The 27,901-nt window shown below is 34.9% G+C and overlaps 1 protein-coding gene across 2 annotated transcripts in view; it reads left to right on the plus strand.

The window, feature by feature from the left end:
• The first annotated feature begins 12,318 nt into the window (after positions 1-12,318).
• The window catches only part of LOC128671554 (terminal nucleotidyltransferase 5C-like), a 206,489-nt gene continuing 190,906 nt past the window's right edge, over positions 12,319-27,901 (plus strand). Inside the window, exon 1 of one of the 2 annotated variants that reach the window (XM_053748137.1) lies at positions 12,319-12,453. The gene's annotated coding sequence lies outside the window, so the exon portion shown is untranslated. Of the gene's footprint in view, positions 12,570-27,901 lie in introns of both variants that reach the window. The other variant, XM_053748136.2, reaches the window with a different exon arrangement.

Below are 27,901 nucleotides of genomic sequence, written 5' to 3' on the forward strand. Positions count from 1 at the left end.
AAATGCCGTCGAATAAAGTAATAAAACATGCTAATTATTATATTGATATTGGCACATACATAGATATCGATCCATCTCAATTTAATTAAATATAATTAATACGTCTACAAGACTCGATCTTACGTTACTTAACCCACCTTTCATAAGTTTCTCAATCAGATGTTACTTTTGATTTTGTAATGTATGTGGCGCGTTTGCAAATGGCGGTATGTCTCGTTGCTAAGCAGTGGTCGGTCGAATTGCTTCAGAAAAATGTTAGGATCTCACCGCCTGTCATGTAAATCAATCTATCAATCTGACAACCGTAGTCTGATGCGATTATGCGTCAACCATGGATTTAGTAAGTACTTCGCGGAGTACGTACTAATTCATGGCGTTAATTCGAGAACGATTGTTGCTAGAGGGATGGCACAGATATGAAAACATTACATGTAATGTTCTTCTGTGTATCTGGGTCTGTTACATTATGATGTACCTTCTTTTTTCTATAAAAAAAAAGTATTTGAAGTATCACTGCGCCACCGAGGTCGTTAAAGTACTATTACTTTGACGTCCTCGGTGGCGCAGTGGTAAAGTGCTACCTCTGAACCGAGAGATCTCCGGAGTTCGGAGAGGGTTAGATCCTCGATCGGGTCATGATGGAAAATGATCTTTTTCTGATTGGCCCGGGTCTTGGATGTTTATGTATATATGTATTTGTTATAAAATATAGGATCGTTGAGTTAGTAATCCCATAACACAAGTCTCGAACTTACTTTGGGGCTAGCTCAGTCTGTGTGACTTGTCCTATTAAATTATTTATATTTATACTAATAAGCAGGCAAATAAACATTAAGTCTACTTCGCAGGTGTCCGTCTCTGTCAGTCTAACCGCTGGCAAGTGGTTACCACAGCCTATCAACACTTGCAACACCAGGGGTTCTCTGATAATGTTATAATTTTTTCGGGTTGGGTTCTAGACAATAACGTCGTGAACTCTAATTCAATGGTGGCCAATATTTAATTGTTTTATTTTTGGGTCCTCGATTTTGTTTTAATCGTATTGGTACCTACTGTTTGCCTAAGGGTTATTGTAATGTAAACTCCGTATGTTCGTCTGTTAAGACTGTTTTACTATTGTTGTGCAACAGGACAACATATATACACATAATACCTACAAATATAGATACAGTTCTAGACTCTTGAAACTTTAATTATATGCTTTTATTATTTTTCTATCGTTCGAACACTATCATAAAAAAACGAACCATTTAGCTATACTACACAATTATCACCCGAACCGGGGGCCTACCATGAAACATAACACACGTAGCACTCCGCATTGCGTCTAGAAGTTCTCTCTGGACGTTAGTAACATGCTACGTGTCCGTATGTTTCACGGTAGGCCTTCAGAGCAGACGAGGGAGCAAGTTTGGCAGACAAGTTTCGGTTTTCAAGGCCGCCGGCCATTCTTCGTTTTTATGTCATTAATGCGATTAGCGCAAACCAACTTGCAATATGTCCGTCTTGTGGTTGAAAGCTAAACTAAGATTAATTGCTACATTCTGTTAGGATCTTGTGAAATTCCAAAAAACTGCTGTTTATATTGTATTTTATTTTTATATTAATTGGGACACATGACAGTGTTCGTAGCCGCAGATTTTCTCTTTTTATAACAACAACCTTATAAAAAAAATAAACAATAATAAAACTACTTGTGTTGCCAGCAACACATTCAAGTAGCTTAAATAGGCAATTGGGTATATAGCTCACTTGCATTTTACATACAAACTTATACGAAAAAAGACATTATGTCACGAATAATTAAATGTTCAAATATAAATTGCGAGCAATATAATTATTCTTCTTTATAATTGTATTTCCTCATGGTTGAGAGTCGTGGTCATTAAGCGGAATGAAACACACAAAACGACTTTCTTGGCACTTTTAATGTGTGTTCGCCATTGTCTTCTTCATTGCACACATAGTTGATAATTAACCAGAGTGCAGGTTTCCTCACGATGTTTTCTACCTACCGCGCTGCACGGGCGGATTTTTTTTAGTAATATTTAGCTAGTATTTACATAATCTGGTGATGTGACTTCAAATTCAAATTCGAAATTCTTTATTCAATTTAGGATGATATACATCGCTTATTGACGTCAAAAAAAATACTTAAACTGCCGGCTTCCAAAGCGCAGGTGAAGAAGAAGCGGCGCAACAAACTTCACCGCAGCCTTTTCTCCAAGGACGTCAATTAACAAATATAGGTCTTATACATATATAAAAAATTAGGAGGACGAATTTACATCATTATTAATAATGTCAAAATTTGAATGAATAAATAAAATAAAAGTTGTATTTCCAATAAAATTATTGAAAATTGTCACACAAAACTTGAAAATGTCTACAATCGATACGTAATTGTAATGTAAATTGATAGTATAGATAAGTACTATCGATTTAGCAAGGAATTTCCTGCTTAGATTGCGACAGGGTTAGAGGTCATCCACGTAACGGTAGTGGTGTGGTGAGATTAGGTACACTGGTCAAATTCTTGAACGCAACATTTGGATCTAGAACAAGACGGACTTTCTAAGTAAATTGTAGTCTTCTTTATTTCCTTTCGAGTGTGTTGATTGCTAACACTGGTGTTAGTTTTTAACCCACGACGCAAAAAGAGGGGTGTTATAACTTTGAACGCGAAGTGTGTCTGTGTACGTAGTACCGTAGCTCGTCTTCGGGTGTTTTTTTTTATTTGATAGGTAGCTAATTGTTATGCGGTGGTTTTTCGATATGTTTATGATATGATATCAAAATCGGTTCAGCCGTTCAAAAGTTATAGCGTAATGAATATAATGATGATTGATTTTAATTTGTCTAAGAAATAAAGTTGTTAGTATTTCAGTCGCCTAAAAGTGTTTGACATGAATTTTACGGCTACCCACCTCGTCTAGTGCCATGTAATCATATACACACTATGAACTTCAACTGTCAACCAGTATGCAGGTTTCCTCACGATGTTTTCCTTCACCGGAAGCAAGTTCTATGAAACTACTATACATGAGTCAGATTGGTATGTAAATTCATGTGGCACGAGTAGGATTCGAACCTAGATCCTTTTTTGCTACTCTATAAGCCACAGAGTGTGTTAAAAGATCACCTAATATCAGTGCTAAGAAAGTCGGAGTGGGACTTCCGAAGGGGAAAATATAAAAGAAAAGTAATTGAACGACAAAGCTGATTCCTTGAAATAAAATAGCAGCAAAGATAAAAGCGGTAAATTTTCCTAGAATCAACTTTTACTAATATCCGATGTATCTACATGCTATACTATTTTATTATTGGTAATAACCAATAATAATAGGTAATAAGTTAAAAATATTTAACTTAAAAAAACATATGTATAACCATTCTTCAGTCTTAATTAATATAAACTATACTCATATTGCGATTTTTTATTAATGGATTATAAATAAATATATTAGGACAAATCACACAGATTGAGCTAGCCCCAAAGTAAGTTCGAGATTTGTGTCATGGGATACTAACTTAACGATACTATATTTTTTATTACTATATTTTTTAGTACTATATTTTTTATTATATATATATATATATATATATATATATATATATATAAACATCCAAGACCCGGGCCAATCAGAAAAATATCATTTTCCATCATGATCCGGACTGGTGACCGAACCCGGGACCTCTCGGTTCAGAGTGAAGCACTTTACCACTGCGCCAGCGAGGTCGTCACGGATATTGTAATCGTAATTAATGTGAATTGTCTATGTTCATCTTTGGGACACGAGACGGTGTTATAATTTACATTTGGGTTACCAAGCTAATGGAGGCTAATTACAAAAAAACAATGTTAGATTTGTATAGTTGCAACAAACATGTTAAGTTATAATGAGTAGATAAATAGATAAATAAATTTATTATTAGGATAAATATATTGCATGATTTATGGTCTGTGCGGCATGATCCTAAATAGCTGAGCTAAAGGTTCTTTAGTCAGCGTAAAATATAAAAAAAAATCGATATATTATTTTTATTCATATCAAATTGTTGTCAACACACTCTGTTAACAAAATAATAATGTTTGAACGGAGGTTTTTAAGCTTGCATACCAATCTTTATAATAATATTTTTTATCAAAATCGATCCATGGTTTAGCCGTGAAAGCAGAACAGACAGACTTACGTATTATTGTCCAGACGATCATATAATTTTGACGCTGACTATACACATGTTGTAAATATAATTTAATTTATTGTGTTATAATTAGTAACTTGTATTTATTAACTAGTGACATGACCTGGCCTCGCACGAGTGGAAGTTAATAACTTTCCTAACGTCTTATTGAAAAAAAAAAATGTTGTTTGTCTATTAAAAGCCTTTTTCTCTGGAACAATATCTAATATGCGGGCCTACGGCCTTTTTCAGCTGTCAAAAGACAAAACTTGTTAGTAATAGAAATGACCATTTGTCTCACATATATAAATAAAAAAATTGTCTCACATACATTAATAAAACCTACAGGGTACTTCCCGTTATAATAATAATAATAATAAACAACAACACGTTTATTTGCGTTAAAAGTGGTGATCTAGAAACTAGAAATTTATCGAGAAGAATTATTCTACGGTACATAATTTTTTATTTTTTAAATTTTTTATTCAATCCGCGATCGCACTTGATCGATTCATACACTCGTTCATTCACTCCAGTACTCATAATGAACAATGTAATTGCCCTTTTAGGCCTGACCCAATTGTGCACACAGAATCTGCCCCTAACGAGGTTACTCCCCAACAGTTCATTCCACGAACATAATTATTATGCCAGGCGTTGAATGTAACAAGATATAACTAATTACAACAAATAATGTTTTATGGTCTGATCATTTCCCAATGATTATAGAATGTAATTTTAGTGTCATTAAACCTAAGTTTGTAACCCCTTATTCATTACATAATAAAGCTATCTGGGGTGAAAGAAATATTGAGCAAATTAGAGAGTACTATCACCTATGTAACGATTCACTCAAGGATGTTGACTATCCCCATGAACTTGGCCTTTGTAATAACAGAAATTGTAATATTTTTGAGCATAGGGTTGTACTAGATGTCATGTATGAAAGTATTGTCAAAATTTTAACTAAGGCTGCTGAAGAGACTCATGTGGATTGTCAACATATAAAGCATAAAGCCCAAATGGTGGGCTGGAACAGACATGTTAGGGAGGCACACGGGTTGGCTAGGTCTAAGTATCAGATTTGGCTTTGGCATAATCAGCCTTTGACAGGTCCTATATTTAATGATATGCGTGCTACACGTAAGATATTTAAGAGCAAACTAAAGTGGTGCCAAAAGCACCAAGAACAAATTAAGCTGGATATTATTGCTGAACATCGTAAAAATAAAAATTTCAAAAAGTTTTGGAAATCTACAAATAAACTTGATATTAGACCCAGTCTTCCCGTGACTGTGGGTGATGCCAACGAGCCTAGTACTATCGCCGATATGTTTGTCCGGCACTTCCAAGTCCAGTCACCACTTGGTTTGTCTAGCAAGGTGGTTGATAATGGGACCTGTTGTGACTCTGATCAAATTCGTTTTTCAGCTAAACAGGTAGATGATGTCATTAAAAAAATGACTCGGGGAAAGTCCCCTGGTCATGATGGGCTCTCCATAGAACACTTGCAGCATGCTGGCCTTCACCTCAATAGAGTATTGGCTATGTTTTTCTCCTTGTGTTTTGGTCATTCTTACCTGCCCGACAGCCTCATTAAAACTATTGTGGTACCAGTCATTAAAAATAAAACTGGGGATGTAACTGACAAAAATAATTACCGGCCCATTTCGTTAGCAACAATTATTGCAAAGGTATTGGATAGTTTGATGGATATTGAATTGGAAAGCTACTTGAACTTACATGATGCCCAGTTTGGTTTTCGTTCTAATCTGTCCACTGAGAGTGCTATCCTGGTACTGAAGAATACTGCACACTATTATACACAGCGACATACACCTATCTATGCTTGTTTTCTAGACTTCTCACGAGCATTTGACCTTGTGTCTTATGACATTCTCTGGGAGAAGCTCAGGGAAAGAAATATCCCTGCGGAGTTGTTGGGTATTTTTCAGTATTGGTATCAGAACCAATCTAACAATGTCAGATGGGCCAACCAGCTATCTGTGTCCTATGGTCTGAAATGTGGGGTCAGGCAGGGGGGAATCACCTCACCCAAGTTGTTCAACCTCTATATTAATGACCTGATAGTTGGACTCAGCAACAGACATATCGGTTGCAGAATTGATGATATCAGTATTAACAATATCAGCTATGCTGATGATATGGTTTTGCTTAGTCCAACTGTCAGGGCGCTACGGGAACTGCTTGGTTTATGTGAGCAATATGCACGGCAGCACGGTTTGCTATATAATATTAATAAAAGCGAGTTTATGGTCTTTAAGGCGGCCGGCGGTAGGTGCCCAGTCTCTGTGCCTGATATCAAGTTGAACGGACAATGCCTAAAACGGGTGTACTCGTTTAAGTACTTAGGGCATATTGTCGACGACCGTCTTAGGGATCAAGCCGACATTGAAAGGGAGCGCAGGGCGCTGGCGGTCCGGTGTAATATGTTGGCACGTAGGTTTGCACGATGTAGCCAGCAGGTTAAAGCGTCATTGTTTAAAGCTTACTGTCAGGTGTTTTACACGTGCAGCCTATGGGCTAACTATACGCAGCGGGCCATTAGCGACCTGCGAGTCCAATACAATAATGGCTTTAGGATGATGTTTGGGCTGTCTCGCAGGTGTAGTGCATCAGATATGTTTGCTCAGGCGCATACTGATGATTTCTTTGCAATCATGAGAAAAAGAGCTGTCTCTATGCTCAAGAGAGTTCGCAGCAGTACAAACACCATCCTGAAAACCATTTCCAACCGGTATGACTCGCCCTTGCTGATGTCATGGGTAAAACTGTGCATCACAGGACGCCAAATTGTGGCAAAATAAAAATTTGTTTATTTTGTATTTATTACTAACATAGCAAGTAAGTATAAATTGTTACTAATATTTATGGACTGTTTTGATGGTCTGAAATAAAGATGATTATTATTATTATATTATTATTATTATTTATTTTTGTGTAAAACTTATTTGAATAATCGGTATAAAACTCTTTCGGCATTTCTTCTCAGCAGTGGTCGTTCCGAAATGCTAGTAGTTTGTAGCTTTGGTAAACATCATTTAATTTAGATTATGACGTGAAAAAGTGCCTGTGAAGGCCTAATTTCTGAATAAATGATTTGATTTGATTTTTGATTTTGATTTTGAATAAAAGTTTTATAAAGATGCTGTGTTACGTATGTCCCTTACGGGGTAGGCAGAGCCATACTTTTTATGTAATAAGTAATACTTACTGCCATAGTAATAACTACTTTTTATGTTATAAGGTTTTTATCTAAGGTGATGCGGTTTTTTGTACCTACTGCAAATTAGTCGAGAAAAGGCTATATTTTAAAATAAATTACAGTCTAACTATATTTAATCCGTCTTCAGTTGCCGATATACATGTGACGTGAACCATAGATTTAATATTAGGCTTCAATCGTGTCTCGCCCGCCCGACGCCTATTTGCATATATAGCTTTCGCGTGTATCGAACGTAACACGGTTTCGCAATATACGGGGTGGGACGGCCCAATTCCTGACTCTTAACACGACACGTGTAGGGATAATTTTCATTAATTTTTGAATGAACTATTTTATAAGTCTACTATTACTATAAAAAGGTAAGCGTTTGTCTGTTAGTGACTTTGTGAGTTTGTATGTTTGAGGCGGGTAATCTCCGAAGCTACCGAACCAATTTCAAAAATTATTTTACCATTGGAAAGGTACATTATCCAATACTGCTATATGCTATATTTTATTTCAAAATTCCTACGGGAGCGAAGCCCCGGGCAACATCTAGTATTATATAAACTGCTCGTTGGACAGTGGACTGTGGGTGCTTTATTTTGGAGCTGTTTAAATAAATTCCGAGAACATTTCAGGAGAATTTTAGTCACCACAAAAGACATAACGGAAGTGAACATTAAAAAAAAATCTTAGCGTAGTGTTGCTATGTGCAAAATTATACTAAGATCGATAAATTTAGTGTTGGGATTTCAAACAAATACTGGGTGACTTTTTATTAATTGCCCTTATTTTATCTCAGCTCGTGATAATGAAAAACTATTATTATAGCAGCAACTCTGAAATCACGAAAAAATAAACTGCTATAAAGTTGTTCACTATCATGGATTGAGCATGTACACAAAAGGTTGCCAATGGAAAAAAAAAAACATCTGTATAAATCAGACGTCATTTAGTGTTGGGAGAAAGGCAGTGTTGGAAGGTCGCCGGAAAATGTATTTTTATTAAGTTTACTTTAAATCAAATCATTTTATTTGCTTAAATAGGGTAGGTAACACAATATTCACATAATGGTTTAGAACAAGCCTTTTTAGCCGTTGTCAACACCATGCAAATGTTAATAATGTGTTTAAAAAAAATATAAAATGACATCAGATTAAATTAAGATAAAATGTCTTTGATTGTTTAAAAACATTTATCAAGAAGCCATTTATTTAATTGATTTTTAAAGATGATAATGGCAATTCGCGTATGAATTTTGGAATCTTGTTGAATATTTTTATAACCATAACATAACAATTTTTTTTTATATAATGTTGAGTGGGTAATTGGATTATAAAGTTTAGTTGGATCTCTAGATAAATACCTTCTGTTCTCATTAGCTTTCCTAAACAGTATTGGGTGTTTTTTTGCAAATATTCCTGCTTCTAATATGTATAAAGATGTAAGCGTTAGTATGTTTAATTTTTTAAACAAGGGTCTACATGAATCCAATGGATACGCCTTACTTATACGAGTACTTTTTACTAGTAGTTTCCCTGCAGATATGCCCGCGGTAATGTTTGACTAAGTGTCAAAATATTTATTTTTGGATAACTCGAATACATAATTATGTATTCCACTTTTCGTTCAAAGTTCAATTATAACAAAACAAATAATTGTATTTGATTTAGCCAGAGTATAGATTTAATTTAATTTTACATTATTGAAATAGAAAAATCGCAGTTAAACAAAATCTCAGGCCTCGCCGCCGCTGTTGGTAAGTATATCTATTGAAAAGTACTTAGGTTTATAAAATGTTTTCACGGCAATTTTATCATTGTGGAATTTAATTTAAAACCTGTATATTTTTTATGGGCTTCTTTGATCTCACCAATTTACCTTTTTTAATACTTACCTTTTTTAATTTACCCACAAGCTACACGTGTTAATAAAAAAAAATAAACAAATTTTCCTCTGTATAAAAAAACATATTTAGTTACGCATGGCGGTACCATATACGCAGTACAGTCGACATCATATCAACCTACACAAAATCAATGCAAACTCGCCGCTATTACCGCGCCATAGAGGTTCAGGTTAACTTGTTGTGTTGTTGACCCTACCTTATACTCAGTTACCATTTGGCGTTAACCTTGTGTGAGCGCAAAAGACATTACAACGTTAAGTGAAACATGTAACGTAAACATTATTGCTCACGCTTACGCTTGTTTACTGAGGAGATTTGCGCTTAGAAAGGAGGAAAATTATGAACCACTAGCTGTTGACCGTGGCTGCATTCGCATTAAAAATATCTCTCATATCTCACGTATATAGGTCTGCTTTTCTTCTTCTTCATATTGGTATTCATTATGGCTGAGGGTCTCATGGACGTCATTACGTGGTCATTACGTGGAATTAAACACACACAACAACTTTCTTGACATTAGTAATGGAGTGGTTTGCCATTGCCTTCTCCATTCCACACACAAGTTAATAATCAACCAGTGTGCAGGTTTCCTCACGATGTTTTCCTTCGCCGGAAGCAAGTGGAAACTACTATAAATACTACTATAAATGAGTCAGATTGGTATACAATGTGGCACGAGCAGGATTCGAACCTGGGACCTTACGATCCACAGGCGGGCGTCTTAACCATTACACCACCACCACTTCTTATAGTTATGGTATTAGTTACATCAGCAATTGAATGATTGAGTACCAGCTCTCGTCGTTGCTCACTTTTCTGCTACAAAAATTAATCAGTGACATCAAATTGACAAAAAGACGGTGTTACATTTCACGTAGAATATGAAAAAGGGTATTATGTCTATGAAAGAGTCGTGCCAGATTTGTCAAAGAATTTTTATTTTTTACATGGGTGGTGTTTGCATGTGTTATAGATTTGTTTACGTGCACAGTCGTATAGCAATAGCGACAGTCCTGGAGTTCGTCAACAAATTCCATCTAAATATTGATTTTTTGTCTTCAAATATCTCCACGTCATCGCGCCGAAAATCATCAAAATCGATTCAGTGGTTTAATTGTTATTAGCAGTTGTTGCAACAGCAGCACAAAGTATTTTTTGTATGCAAACTTTTACCTCCCGTTTTCATTCAATTCATTTAAATATTATAGGTAGCCATTCAGAAATTTTATCATCAATAATATATCAAAAGTTTAGTTCTGAAAACGTAACAGACTTATTCACATGTGTAATATTAGTTTGGAATACTTGGGACTGCGCGCGCCATCAGCGTGAGAATTTCCTTCCCACCTTATGTTCATTGGTGTCTGTTGGTTTGTTACTCAATTCCGCTTCACCTTCTGAACAATGAAAGAGTAGTATATTTTTAGAAATATATATAAACAAATGAACAACACTCAACGGTCCACACAAATTGTGTATCGCGGGTCCGATGGATACAAACCTAGAAACGGGTACAACACACCAAGACCCGCAAACAAATATCTGTGTTCACAGGTATAAATATTTTCGAATCCAGGACCAGCAACAGCAGGCGGGCGTGGTGAACACTACGCCACCGAGGTCGTTATCAAAAACCATTATTGACGTGAAATATTTTGAGTTTTATAATAATGAACAACTTTCGCTATCAAAACCAAATACAACATAGACAGACATACAACATACAACTTACGAAACAGTAATTTGAACATGTATTTTAATATATTGTCGAGTGTCTACTTCCTGTTCACTCAATTAATGATATAGGTACAATCAATTTAAATGTTGTTTATAAGAAAGATGTGTATTATCAGAGTAATGTGTAATTTCCGGTTTAGAAAAGTACTCCCAAATTCATTGCAAACTCGTCGCTATTACCGCGCCACAGAGGTTCATGCAGAGTAACTTGATGTGCTGTTGACGGCACTAGGGTTGTAATGCCTTGACCACACGTATCTAGTAAACGTGCAAGACGATGTCCTGACTAGTGTGTGTGTAAAAACGTTACGAGAGTTTCAACTAAGTGATCGCCAAAGGCGAATTTTCCTCTGTTTACTCGGCACATGTTATACCTACATTAGGAATAGGTAAAAATTTCTCCAACACACACAGTGTCTTATTATCCTGCCCCATGTGTCATGTCGTATCACCTGCACGACCTTTATGACGTCATAGAGAATTCTGCTTCGGTGACTTTGTATTGCTCCTCATAATTCATTCGAGTCGACACGCTAAGAAGAATGTAAAATTGTGTACTGAAATTGGTACGAAGTGAAATAAGTATTTTGCCCCTATTTTATCACCAACTAGATTTGAATGACTGATAAAGTTACTTAATTTACGTGTCTTAGATTATATTTGACTTGACTGCGGTGCATTTTAACCGGATGCTTGAATAAAGTTATATGTAGTATCAAAATGAAATTCTTTCCAGGAAACGCTAAATCATGTTTATACCTATGCATGTTGCGTTCTTGTATCAGAAAATACTAAGAGCTCTCGATACAATACATCTCCTGGGAGAGGCAAAGTTAAATTGAATTTCTAGTCTTGCACGTCCCACGACGCAAACCGGGCACCACACCACATGTCGTATTCTCTAGGTATTTCCTGGAACCAAGCAATTTCACAGCGAGACTATGACAAAAACAGCTGATTACAACTCAGTCATCGAAGAAAATGCGAAACGACTTTACATTACCACAAAATGAATATTCATAAGTTTCAGGCGTCATTTTTAGCCCCGAATTCAGCCGTAAAGCTCCGCCGAAAGCTTTCGAGAGACAGGACTATTTGGCGCTCCCGAAATCGTGACATCGATTAGACTCGAACGGCGCACTATCGAGTAACAGTGTTACGAAACTATAAAATATTATGAAGTTAAGTTACGTTACGTAGGTATTCAGAGTTGCAAATTGTCCGTTCGCCTGAGCCGACTAGCGCAGCGACTCGTCGCCGTCACACAATCCCACCGCGAGCCAGTGCCGCGCTGAACTCCGCGCCAATCGCACGTCCATTGACTGCGTGTAGTCCGCGAGTCGACTCGTGCTACCCTGTGTACCCGTGCCTACCTGTGTTATACCTCTAAAAAGTACGTAAACAAAATAGCTAACTAACTAACCAGTGAGAAGTGAAGCAGTGAGATCGACGGTCACCCGTGCGTATAGACGCTTGAAGAGTTGCTGTCGGAATCATTGCATTCTGCAGGTGCTTGCTAGTTCTTTATTAATTGAAAAGTGATTGTGAATGCGGCCACGGCCGCGGCACACATGTCCGGCCCAGTTTTCACGATCGTTGCCTCCGACTTGAGAGAATTCCACTCGATATGTCGTTTCTTTGTTTACGGAGACGAAGATGTTTCGAGTGGTGGTGGTGCACTTGTTGATTCTGCTTGCCGGCGATACACATCGTCTAATGTTCCAGCTCTTTCGGCATTCACGGCAATTTTGCTGCGATTAACATTCCAACCGATGGAGCAAGATAATTCTGTTGAAATGGCAACGGTCCTTATTTTATGAATACCCCCGCTTGTTTTGCTGCATTATTAAAAATAGTAGGCTTTTTGCGAATCGTAGTAAGTAATCTATGCAGTTAAGGTTGCTAATTTATTAATGTCATCATTTGATACCGACGGAGATTGCGGTTAAAATATTCGTATAGAAAAGCAAATGAATGAAGCAACAAGTAATATCGAGGTTAAAGATTGAAGTTGTAGAAGTTGACGTCAAAGTAATAACATTTTTATATGGGACAACATAATCTAAAAATGACTGTAGAAAAGAAATTACAAACATTTTGAAAATACTAGTAATTATCAAGATAATATCTACCGAAGTTAGCAAAGATTTGATTGAGAAACAGGATGTACAAGAGGATTATTGTGTTTCGGAGAAACAAACAATTTTATGAGTAGCTAGAGATTGCCGCCGCTTACTTGTAGTTGCATAATAGATCCATAATATTGCTCTAACATTAATATGCTTCTTACTATGACATATTTGGGTTTACTGACTATGACTTTAACTCGAGTCGATCAAATTTAAATTGGCGCGCTGTTGTTTATATTCAAGAAAGTGTTGTCTATGTTTAAATTTTAATAATACTGTCATACAGAAACTCATATGGAATACACGCGCGTGACACCCCTGTCGTTGCTGGCGACGCCCATCGAACTACCGAGCCTGAAATTTTGTAAAAAATACCAAATATAGTTTATTGCTTGTAGATCACAGGAAAATCTAATAAGAAGTCAATAAATTGTACGTACTCCTCTTCACGCGAGTTCAACTCGCACTTGACCGGTTTTTTTAAATATATTTTTTTTTAATATCGTTAAGTTCTATTCTATACCATAGATTTGTCCATAATCATTTATTTTATTGCTATATATTGCCTTCCTTCTTGAATGGAGAAAAGGATTTTAGAAATAAATGGGGAGTTTATAAATTCAATTTCGAGATTGTAAATACTATCACATTTATGTAATGATCCTTGAGAGTATAATAGAAACCAAACACTCAGGCTTTCCATTTCATTGAAGAGGTTAGAAAACAAAGATGGCACGGAAAAACAAACATTTCATTGAAACTGAAATTGTTGAATAAAGAAACTCGCAGAGAGATTACATACGGCTAGTCTAGTATCCCTTAATCATCCTTTCACCGTGGGAATAGTGACCATTGTATGGATGGACAACAGGTTTTATGTTATTCTTTCTTTGTAACAATGTTTTTATTTCTGCTACAATTTTATACATCCTTCATACTTCTCAATTTGTTTTATCAATCTTGTATAATTCTACTTTGGTATAGGATCATCATCGTCTCGATGTTGTAGCTTAGGATTTTCCAAGTGGATTTTCGGTTCTTAATTTTTTGTTGTATGCATATAGTTTATCAATTTATTTCTTTTACTTTGTCCATTTAGACTTAATTTTCTCAAGCGATTGAACAAAAAAAAAAGTTCTGGAATCCTTTTGAATTATAGTGAAATCACCTGAGTGAGGTATCTATTGGTTAAACCCAAACATTTGTAGTTTTCGAAGTATTTTTCCTATTATTATTGTCATATTGTTTTGGCATCTACTAGTGACCCTAAAAAGTCCTCTCCTATTTTTTTGTAAATATCTTCTATATACAGACATAGTCCATTTATAGTTTTATTATAAGTATAGATAACGCGACGTCATAAATCGAATGACACCAAATATTATAGAATCTATATCGATTTGTTAAATTGTTCTGAACAAATGCCCATGTAACCAAACTCCTCGAGTTAGCGTTGTCATAATCTATTGTCCAAACAAGCTTATCGTCTTCAAAGTTTCGCCCTAGGAGAGCCAAAACAAATCATTAGATGTACACTTGACCCCACTTAATTTAGTCTTAAGTTTCTACTGTGTTCGTCCTGAGAATTTAATATTTGCACAAAATAAGTAAGATATTTTGTAAGACAGATAATAGTGTAGGTACTAAGGTGTGATGTGTACTTGACTTATTGTAAGAAGTGATATCTTCTCATACCTTTTTGAGATTTAACTTAATATAAATAATTATCTGCCCCTCCGGGTTTCGTTGCCGTGGGAATTTCAGAATAAAAAGTACCCCATGTGTTATTCTACGTTTATTCTATAAGAGTACCAAGTTTCATAACAATCAGTCTAATAGATTTTGTAACAAACAAAATAGTATTGTAATTTATGTTTTAAGTTCAATTCAATTGATCTATTTTCTTACATTGTGTGGAAAAAAATAAGAAATTTGAATATTTAGGATTTTTGATTTATCATGTGTGTGAAACGGAGAAACCAAGAATCCTCACAAGAACTTGCTCGTTACAACAATAACGACTTAGGACAAGAGTTTGTATAGTTCTGTAGAAAGAAGTAGGCCTTCCTTCCTCCCTTGACGAAGGGCCTAAACAGAAAAAGGAAGGCGTTGATAAATCACAATTATCAAAAGTATTCGCATGATAGAACCAAAAAGAGATAATAATATAAAAGAAATTGCGAACTTGCGCAGACAATCGGCTAAACTAAGGCAAGTAAATATTGAAAATAAACATCTTGAGACAAAGGCCTTTGCGTTTATGATTGGTGCGTCTCTTGTACTGAGCAGACATGGTCTGGTTTCAAAAGGATGTATCAAGTGTAAATCGATTGTTAAACGGATCATTTTTTACCTACGGCTACAACTTCTAACCTTTGGTGAATTCGAGATGATGTGAACATTTGATATTTTTATAACGACCGTAGTAATGTATTAGCCACTCCTCTGTTCGTGATTTGGAGGTTAATTTCCCACTTCATCACCACAATAAAAGTATAGTGCTTAGTGTGAGCCGTTGAGTGTGGTTATTTTTTATGCTTGTGTTAAATAGTTGGATTTTTTTGTACTATCACGCAGGCAAACAGGCATGCGGCCACCTAATACCTAACCTAGTAAATGGCCACAACATTCTCACTGCAACACCGGGGGTATCACACGAGCGCTGCCTGCTTTGTGGCCTTGGATTCCTATGAAGATGACCTTTATACCAAAGTCTACATCTGGTGAAATATCTTGGGAATATCTTAGGAAACGGCTACCTATTTACTTTCTTTCCATCCATGGTCTTTCGTCTACTTATTCTTTCGTATACTTATACTAGCCAGCCCGTTCCAATTTCGCTCGGATAAAACCATAATAAATCTTTCTCAGAAATTTTCAGGATTCGAACCATCAACAGTAACAACGTGAATTCAATTGTGTTTACCGCTGAGCTGTCTACTCATATATATAGTTGACGAAATATTGAATGGGATTATTCGTTATTTCTTTTCACCCTCATATAATTACCCTAAAGGTCAAATTTAAAAAAAATCCTGAAACACTGGTTGCATTGTTTTTGTTGCACAGCATTTGTGCCAAGTTTCAAGTAGATCAGTAAAGTTTAGGGAAGTCGAATTTTAAAAATTCCTTTCTTATCTGAGTAATACGTAATAACCTAAAGCTACTGCCCAAATTTCACGTTCATAGCATCAAAAAAACTTTATTTTTTGTTTTTTATATTTAACATAATTATTCTAATAATGGACTTACCTTAATATTCTAAAATATAAGGCCACTAACTAACTGTATCAACTAGTGTTACCCCCAATAAGATTTTAACAATTTTTATTTAATTAATGAAAATATCATGTAATTACTGGCTAGTAATTTTAGTTCGGCGTTTAAGTGTAACATTCGCATATACATTTTTAAGACATAGAATGCTATAGGAGGCAATAAATATAGACAGGCTTGGTTAGGAATGTCAAGGTTATTTTATCTAGACTAGCCAGCTTTTAACCGGTCAAGGGAGCGCACAAATTGGACTAGGCCTTTTAACATTAAAAGTTTTATTTCTTTTAAACACATAACACACATGATACAGACACAAAGTTGTGGTGGTTTTTATCCGGTCTTGTTTTCGTTTTATTATTGTAGCAACATAGAACTAAACCATTCAGGCGGTCAGGTTTATCGTGACTCTGACTGTACACCCTATTTGTGCAATTTTTTTTGCTAATCCAAACAATGGCTTGTTGCTGTAAAAGCGCTTTTTTATAAATATCTTAAATTTGTATGCCTTCTATTATTTCGACTTTTTCGAATTTAAAATTAAGTTATTGATTTAAATTCTTTTTTACAAATTGTGTGGTTCCTGACAAAGGTACTAGTATAATTTAATTTGTGTATAATTTACTAGATGTTGCCCGGGGCTTCGCTCCCGTGGGAATTTTGAGTTTCGAAATATAGCCTATAGCAATCTTGGCTAATGTACCTTTCTAATGGTGAAAGAATTTTTGAACACGGTACGGTAGTTTCGGTGTTTACCCGCCTCAAACATACAAACTCACAAACGCTTACCTCTTTATAATGTTAGTATAGATTAAGGATTTACCCGAGCGAAGCAAGCACGGGTTATATGTAGTGGTATAGTTTACTGTATCTTCAAGTTAGTAATAAGTAAGCTGCACATTTCCCTAGAACGCTGCTCTCTTTGTATAACCTTAGCTTACGTAACTTAAATTACAGCATAGCAATTAGTTTGCATAATATTTAGGTAAATTCGGGCTGGCAGCCTAGCTTACTCAGGGTCAGCTTGTGGACTTAATTTACATTATATGATGTACTTATTAAGGTGGTTTCCGCCCTGGAATAGGACCATCCATATCCTCCCATAGATGTCGTTCGTGTCGTATTTTCACTTGCTTATTTTAGTAATTTTTAAGCCAATTATAGGTAGTATGAATTATATAATAATTACTGCATACGTGGCCGCATTACAATTTTGCAACGAGGGTTGACATCAGAAAAACAACTGGTCGTCATTTAGAGCTTTTTCGACTACATCTTAATAAGACTTGGAAAGCTTAGCCGAACCTTTAAATATGTATAAATAACTGGCGACCCGATCCGGCTTTGCACGAGGTCTACGAGTGTAAACCTTTGTCTAAATAACAGTGAAGACTGGGTCAAAATCTGTTGCGTGGTTTAAGTAAAAGAAGAAACATTAGAACCAGACGCAATGGGCATTTTTATTTTATTGTATATTATGTTATGTAGTGATCTAAGTGGACTCGGGTTTTGGGGCATCACAGCCGAAAAGAAAACCGGGGACATACTCAGCACAAAAGGGAGAGAGACAGCCTTAAAAGCATAAGCTAGATTTGGATCAGATTTAATAAAACGTTGTACAATTCCCGTGTAGCACCTACGCAGGGCATGATAACAACTGTTAGTCCAAACGTGATCTAGATTGCGCGATATGAGAGCGCAAGTGAGCGCGGATTTGGGAAATTCATAGACTTTCAGTATAACAGAGAGCAAGCTAACAAACTATACTAAACTAAACGTGAAGAAAATCATTCCGATGGTAATAGTCACGGTTTAAAGGGAAATTAGTTTCTTTCGACATTTTTTTTTTCTTTCGAGTGGTTGTTCCGAAAGCGAAGTGAAGCAAAGCTTTCTTTAGAGGACGTGTAAGCCTAAATATGACCTCTCCATTGCAGCAGTATATAATGTATAATAAAGTTCAATTTAAATACAAAATACATAAAAACATGAAAACATTTTTTCTTAACTATTAAATAGCTTCAATTTATCCCCATATGTTTCGTTCTTATCGTGCCAACCATGGCCCTGGATTTATACCAATGTTAATGTTAACTTCAGTATTAATGCTACTATGGAATATATTATCGGATCATAAAGTAAAATGCGTGAATGAATTGATTACACCATTATCGATGCGATTTTCTACACTGCACGTAAAATAATGTAGGTACGTATCCATAGAGTAGAGATTTATACTTTACTAGTTAGCGCATGTAGGGTTACCATGGCGCCAAACTTAATAGCCGGACAGATCATAGCTTGGCCGGACATGAGGGTGAAAATGTCGGGCGTCGGACATTTTCGCCCAAATTATGGAAAATTTAAACGATAAAGTTATGTAAACCATCGATTAAAACATTCGTGACAATAATAAATAAGTGTGTTGAAAATGAATATTAATTTGGTGGATTTCGTGTCATTAATACGAAAAGATGGAAGATATTGTATGCAAAATCCAATATTTTTATTATTATTTACCACATAATCTTCTTAAATTACAAATAAATAAGTATATATATAAAATGCCAATTTAAGTAATTTATTATTAGAAGATATTGAGTCATTAGTCCAAAATTAAATTCAAGCTCGGCGCTCGCTCGTTCGTGCTCGCGATCTTCATCAGGTGACTTGTGAAGTGCCTATGTTTCAATGGAAAAAGCCTAACAAAAGCCGGTCCAGCATAATAAACCAATACACCGTTTATTTTTGCCGGACACGCAGTCAAAAAGCCGTCCGGCTTTATCCGGACGCCTGGCAACCCTTAGCGCATGGCAAAGATTTAAAATTGGCTCGATTGGACACTCAGACAAGCGTTGAAGTACCAGGAGACTCGACCCAAATTAATTATAAGGCACGGAAGAAGAAGAGATAACATACCCTATCTCTATCTTTCTCTCATCGAGCGTTTCCCCGGTTACTTCCTCACCCATAGACTGTGGGAGCCCAGGGTCCGCTTTCCTACTTTTTCGTCTCCATTTATGAAGATGTTTGAAAGGTTATTTTGTAATACGAGCGAACTTCTGTGATTTTAAAAAAATCTGTGATATAATCGGGTATGATAGTGATCACAGTTATAAAGCGACAAAGGTATGCTCGATTCTGAAGTATTATTTGAGAAGCCACTATCTTAATTTAAATAAATGGTTTATGGACAATGTTATGACCTTGAGAATACGGAAATTTAAATAGTAATTTGGGCGATATTCAATGCAATCGTGCATTGAATATTTGCCATCAAATATTTCATTTTAGGATAATATTTCGTACATAATCCATTTCAATATTACCAATGATCAAGTGTCCCATAAAGAAACCTTTAGGCTAACCACATGATCCACCGTTCGAGATATGGAAAACTAGAATACGTTTGTTTGTTTGAGATACTTAACTATATTGCACAAAAAATTGTGACCTCATAATTTCTATTGTCCAGTGCCTTACAATCCCGTTACATTATTAGTATGACGCAAATTCACGGAATTCGCATTAGACAAAGATTCTCACGGATATCTTCCGTCTCTGTCCTACTTTACTGCAATTTCAAAGTGCGAGCGAGATGAAATCACAGATAATTTCGTGCGAGATGCTAAGATCATGTTGTCGTAAACTTTAGTTGCTATGCTACGACAATGACAATTAGATTTTATATTGTTGCGTCGTTAAGCTCAGATGATGCGTTCTGGTAAGATGTAAAGTTTATTTTACCTTTTAAATGTTCGCACACTTTTAACTTCAGAATCTAGGCTATCATTTACAAAAAAGTAAATCGACAAATTCAATACCGAAACTTAAATTAGGTTTTAAGTTGTACAAGTAGTTAAATGACGTAGTTGTTGCATATTTTTTAACTTAACGTTAGGCTTAACGTGCCCTCCGAAGCAGGAAGGAGCTCAAATAAATTTTTGGTCGCCTATTCAAAGATTGACCATTGTCAGACTGACATAACCGCCAATATCACAGCGCGCCATTGAGCCCTTTAGATACTATTGAGCCGTTTAGATACTAATATTATAAAGAGAAATATTTGTATTTTTGTTTGTAATGAATAAACTCAAAAACTACTTGACCAATTTTGATGAAATTTTACAGTGACACAGACGAAACCTTCAGGAATGACATATACTACTTTTTATTATGGTTTTACCCGAGCGATTCGCTCGGGTATTTCGGGTTCGCTCAAGTATTTTATAAATACTCATTGTCAACAAATCAAACTTAAAGTTAATCACGAGCTGGCGTTTCACGGAGCAGCATGGATATTTCAACGTAGTTTTTATGTAACGTGTACCTATGCATGTTGGATAATGCTGATTCTGCTTTCCAGACTAAATTGGCCATTCATTTATGTATGGTATAGAGATGTCGCTATCCTTGCGAGATGATAAAAAAATATATATTTATACGTCCCGGAGCTCGATGGAATTTCGGGATAAAAAGTACCCTATATCTTATTCCAGGTTATAAAGACGTGTACAAAGTTTTATAACAATTCGTCCTGTAGATTTTCCTCAAAGCTACGCACTATTGTGTAATGGATTAAGCGAACCAGTAACATTGTCTGGATAGTTGTTCTTGTGTTAATTATTATACATAATGTATACATATGTGGCCATTGCATGCCACAAACCTCTGCTCTGCAATAGGGAACCCACCAGTTAGTTATGCACAGAAACAAAATTATAATATTCAAAATTTTCAAATTTGTTTTCATCGTTGTACATCTCTGGAATAAATAAGGCCTCGAAACGTTTCAGTAATCTGTTACTTTTACAAATTTCCACTTTCAGCTAACAAAATGTCACGTCACTAATCTTGAACAAGATTTCAGTTTATGTATTTTTTTTACTTCAAATGTAATTTGATTTAGAAGAGTATGAGTTGCACCATTCAATTTTGGCGTTGTCTTAGAGTTGGGTTTGTCTGAGCACCCCCACGAGCAAACCCACTCTATGATTGATGAGTAAGTGTTAAATAATGACAGAGAAAATGATCAAAGACAAAAGAATTGTGAATCTGTGGCCAACTTTTTCACTAGTCGGGGATCACAATGCAAAAATCAGACGATGCTCACTTAGCTCTCAGATAGGTCGCCAGGGCCACAATCTCTTTATCTGCAGATAGCTGTAACACATGCATTTAAAAAAGTCCGGCGCAAACCCTACTTCGATGGATTTTTTGGGAAAAAAAATTAAGAAAATATTTGGGGTAAGCCCATGTCTTTATGCAATACATCTGCTAAAAGATGAAAACTTCCCTCTTCTAACATACAGCTCAGACCTGTGGAATCTTCCCTACCTATAAAGGTTGATGCTAAATACCACCATGAACTTTAAATTTTAGAAATCTTAGTAGATAATTAACTGTTACCTTCTTGGAATTATTTAAGTTTAGGATTTCAAATATCCCCAAGTCCAAGTTTACAACAACGAGTGACAGTTTCACTCACTTGCTATTGAAGTTGCCATTGTTACTATTAGTGCTTAGTGTAGTGTGAACTTCGTATCATATAGTTTAGTGGTGAAAGGATCTCTTTGGTCCGATAGTTTTAATAAATGTAATCTTAACCAAATGTTAGATTTATCTTATAATCTTATAATCTAAAATTTACGAAATTTACGATTTATATAAAGGAAATAGTTAAAGTAAAGTTGAATGAATGATAGGCATAAAGTTTGATGAGATAATTTACTTAGCAAAGTGTTGCTTAGTCAAATAAAATTAGGTTATGATACTAAAGATTAACATGAAAATTTATTGGAACCAATGGTAAAAAACCATTGATCAATTGATTATTTTTAAAACTAGTGAACTTGTGCCCCATGATCGTGTAGGGAAGCATATGAAATTGGATGATGTTTTTGATGATTGGTCGATTATCTCGACTGACAGTGAATTGCTGGTATATGCACGCGTAACACAGCTGAGCATCAGACAGTAATGATGTCATCATTGCAAGTAACGTCCAATATTTTGCATGGATTTTTTGTCCAGTTATGCAAGATGATTCTAGTACTTGTTCCTTAAGTATATCTATTTTAGTTTACGTTTTGTTGTGGTTTTTTTAAGAGCTCTTGTTACCACACTTGTATCAATGACTTCATCAACATATTATTAATCTTTTCAAAGTTATGTGAGTGTAAAATTTAGATTTGCCATCCTCAAATCTGTTGTAACTTATCACTTCATATTGGTGTCAGCCTGGATCTGGACGCGGTAACACTCTTCTGAGGTTATCGAATCCTGGTAAATTTTGGATAATGGTGGAGCCGTCCGAATGCATACACTTCTCTCGTTCACATTTTGCCACACAACTATTTTCTTGGTAAAAAATGGAGAAGGCAATGGCAAGCCACACATTAATGGTGTGGTTTGCCATTGTCTTCTCCATGTCACACACTAGCTGGCAAATGATCAACTAGAGTGCAGGTTTCCTCGTGTTTTCACCACCGGTAGCAAATGGTAGATGATGAAAATTACTATATATGTACATCACTCACTTTAGCATACAAATTCACGTGGCACGAGTAGGATTCGAACCTGGAACGGATCGGTTCTCAGGCGGGCATCTGAACTACATATTATATAATAATTCTTGTATCTAAAACATTGGACCACCAGCTATTAAGACAGAGTACAGTGTAGCAAATAACAGTGAACAAAAATCCGATAGGCGATCGGTTGCGTCAACACTGGCAACACTAGTGAAAGTAACGCACAGCTGATTGGCTCTAGACTGTGTCGGCCCTTTGTGCTAATTTACTCCGATTTTAAGTACGCATTTTGAGTTATGTCTTCCTTAACCCTTAATCATTACTGACTCAATGTTCTTTACTAATTATGCTTTTAACGTTTTAGTAAAGCTTTTAGTTGTAGCGGTGGTGGTGTAATGATTAAAACGCCCGCCTGTTGATCGAAAGGTCCCAGGTTCGAATCGTACTCGTGCCATATGAGTTTGTATATCAATCTGACTCATGTATAGTCGTTTTCATAGACCACCAATTGCTTCCGGTGAAGGTAAACATCGTGAAACCTGTACACTTGCCTATTTTATTAGAATATTTTTGATCTCGGGACATTCAACTATCATATAGCTATATATCTATTCCAAATTTCATCAAATTCGACCCAGCCGTGGAAGTGATACAGACAGACTTTCGAATTTATAATAATAGTGTGCCTTAAATTCAATGGAAGCCAAAGATTTTTCTCTCTGTTTTCCCGGTTTCTTCCTCAGCCATTGAGCAGGGTCTGCTCTTGATAATTTAATTATTTCATACAGCTAAAGCGTGTTAATTCACCTAATTATTTCAATGTATGGTATATTTCAACTACAATTTTAACATTGTGTAACCGCTGCTCTTAATCAACTAAAAGTTTGCAAGGAAAGCAACTTCCATGCACGGGTATCTAACAAAAACACACAATCCAACAAGAAACCGAACATAAATCGACCCTATTAATATGATAACTTAGAGAATATTTTAGATTGACGCTATAAATTCGAGCATAGGAGAGCAACGCGGCCACCCAACAGCCTTGGAACCTTGGAACACTCACTTTATGTATTATACCAACTATTTATTTATTTATTATGATTGGTACTGCGACATACTTCGTACGTTTCTAAACGCCTTATTTCTTGGTGCAGAAAGTTCAATATTGCGCAATTTTGTTGTGCTAAATCATATGACATGATGAACTCTAACATTATTCTTATATACACTACATATGCAAAGTCGCTTCCCGCTGTCTGTCTGTCCCTATGCGTGCTTAGATCTCTAAAACTACGCAACGCAACGGACTTTGTACGAACAATCGCGGGTTATTAAATAGATCTTGTATGTTGATTCGGAGGAAGGTTTATCTGTATATAATTTATTATGGTTTTACCTCAGCGAATAAAATCCATTAGCTATAAAATAAAAGATTTGGGACTGTAATATAATTATATTACAGTTATATATTACTGGCAGTTTGAGGTATACAAAATTGACACAGAAGATTAAGAATTAAACTACGTAAGAATTTATTCTGTGATTTTTTTTGCATTGTTTACAAGCTTTTATTAGATTTTTTAAAATAAATAAATAAATATATTAGGACAAGTCACACAGATTGAGCTAGCCCCAAAGTAAGTTCGCCACTTGTGTTATGGGATACTAACTCAACGATACTATATTTTTATAACAAATACATATATAGATAAACATCCACGACAATAAAAGTAGTCCTTTCGAAAATGGAATTTATGCAAAAAAAATATTTATTTTTATCCAAAACATAGCAAGCCAGATTATAAATGTAAATAAAAGTGTTACTTATTAATTATTTAAATGTTATTGATATAAATACAATTCGTTGTCGTCAAAATTAATGTTATTTTCATTTAATGAAAATAACGTAATAGCAAAAATCAATAGTTTATTCTTACAGAATTAAATTAATAAATATTTAACTTCATTTAAAAATGGCGACAACAGATTAAAGTCTGTCGCTATTTAAGACAAAAAAGCAATTTAATTTTTATAATTTATGTACCTAATAATGAATGAATTTATTTATTGCATTAAATTTTAATGAATTTATTTATTCATTCTTACACATTTAATCATTAAGTATATAAATATTTAGCGATACAAAATGGCGAATTGAAAGTATTTATTGAAATTATTATTTTGTAGGTCACCAAAAGAAGTTTAATCTTTGTAATGTATGTATGGATGAATGAATGAATGAATGAATGAATGAATGAATGAATGAATGAATGAATGAATGAATGAATAAATGAATGAATGAATGAATGAATGAATGAATGAATGAATTTATTAAATAATTAATATTATGGTATCACATGTTACGTCATTTCTGGCATGCAACAGAAATAAACATATATTATATATATTTATTTGACTCACATTTTTTTAAATTCACGACAAATATAAAAACACAAAAATAATAATAGGCAAAAAAGTTCATTGACTGTTCCTTAAACGCGAAAATGTGAATAAAAGAATACTAAATAATGTGAAACGAAGCAATAAAACGTGCCTATAGCTAATTAAATTTAGAGCCCGCGTTAGAATTCATTTATGTAGGTACAAATGAGTTCATTTACTGGGAAAATTGTAATTAAAGATATTAATAGACATAAATAAAGTCGATTTGGGCGCATGAATAGGCTATATATCGCGCAATGGACATTCCTTGAGAGTATTTGACCAGTAAGTACCCGATATGAGCAATAAAAAACGTAGTAAAACCATGTGCGCTTGGTTAATTTCTTGATTTGGCGTAATTAGTTAGAATAACTATATTGAAAATATTGTCGACTCGCGGCGTGGTGATTATCAATAGGGTGACCGTACGTTCTAGTTTTATGACTGATTGATAGTCTTTATTCAGTGACAGCAAAAACTTCTATTTTGAATTGTAGTTTGCCCACGACCTCGTATTAAATTTATTTGCTAGGTATTTTTTTTTGGTTTAGCCCGCGTTTATTATCTCATAAATTATTTTTGTCAATATCTCGGGTTTTTTGAAAAATCATTTATTCAGACAAACAAGATCCATCGTGTTAGTACAACTTATTCTAGTGTACATATTTAACTAAAGATAACGTAATTTTAATAAGGTGGCCCATCACAGCACACCCCATATCCACAGCGATGACCTTCAGAAGTCTGTTTGAGCTACCACGAATTCTGCTTAGGAGGGACGCTGATTGTTTCCTGCGGAGTGAAGAAAAGCTGTCCACTCCTGCCTCCGCGAACATTGATGAGGCACTGCAGAATCGTGGCAGCCCCAACAGTATCCTGTTGGCATTGTTAATATTGGACACGTATACCTGATTTTAAGTTAGATTATATGCTATTCAACTGTGAAAACCGTATAAAAATTCCATCTAGTGATTTTTTGCGTGATGCGCGAACAAATATGCAGTCAGACAGGCAAAATTAAATAAACAACGTTTTGGCTTATATTAGTCCCATAAAGACTAGAAGATGATAATTATTTCTCTGTAATTTCTTCTACGTACAGACATAGACCATTTACAGTTTTATTATATGTTGTATATGTATATTATATGTATAGATTACTATATAGGAAGACTTATAAATTTGTAACAAATGTTTACAAATTGGCCTGCCAGTCACTTACATATGTGAGTGTAGAAGAACTTTATATATGTGTACTGAAAAAAAAAAAATCTAAATATTTTTGTGACGACATGATTCATGTTGTCATTTTTTAAGTCTAACCGTCGCCGCGCTGTTGCGATAACTAAACAACTTTGTAATCAAGTTTATAAATATAGTATTTATAAACTTGATTATTTATAAATACTATATTTATATTTATTTATTGTGAAAAGGTATTACACTTAATAAATATATACTTAAATGGACTTAAACATAGTGTCATTATGTTTACAAAGCAAATTCACAAAAATGTCTTGATACAAATCAAGAAGTGGTCACATTAGTTGTCATGTAGGTCTGTCGTAGGTTAATTAATCCCAATCACCAGAAACCGTGTGTTTTATACCGATAGGTACATAAATGAAGTGATTCATGGTTTATTCTCTAATAATACACTCAAAAAGTACAAAATTGTATTTATACATATAGTATACTAGTGGTTCAACCCGGCTTCACTCGGAAAAATATAATAAATTGAACACCTAAACCTTCCTCAGGAATCAAACTATCTATAAATAAATAAATATATTGGGACAAATCACAGATTGAGCTAACTACCACATGAAGTTTAACGTTGCGGCAGAGAACTTTGATTTATAATATTTAAGGAAGATATTGTATTTTACCTAAGTATTCGTTTCAAATATTTCGCATTCAGTATTACACTTATCTATGACTAAAGGCTCGTCCCGGCTTCGCTCGGGTAAAACCATGATTTAAAAATCTAGTCTATGTATTGCTCCTGAAGGTTTCGTTTGTCTCTGTGTCAAAAAATTGACCAAGTTTTTGAATTTATTAATTACAAACAAAAAAGCAAACATACAATTTTTTCTCTTAATAATATTGGGATTGAGTCTCAGGTTATAGTAGTGTATGGAGTACGGAATGAATCTGCTATTAGATATACATACATATATTTTTTATAATATTTATGAATAATTTTTATGTCTGTTAATTTTACATTATGGATCATCTAAAATTGCATTTCTATTTAAAGTTCTATTATTGCATTTTTACTAAAGAAATAAATAAGTAGATATTTTAATAGCGCTTCAGATCCTGCCAAATTGATAAAATAATATGTAATATTGAAAAAAATAACAAGGCTGAATACAATACAATTAAAAACAAATAAAATGATTTTTCCACTTCAGTTGATTTTCAATTTTATTTTAAAATAAATACAAAGTATTATATGCGT

This window comes from Plodia interpunctella, chromosome 7, assembly GCF_027563975.2.
Source record: "Plodia interpunctella isolate USDA-ARS_2022_Savannah chromosome 7, ilPloInte3.2, whole genome shotgun sequence".
Taxonomy (NCBI): Eukaryota; Metazoa; Arthropoda; class Insecta; order Lepidoptera; family Pyralidae; genus Plodia; species Plodia interpunctella.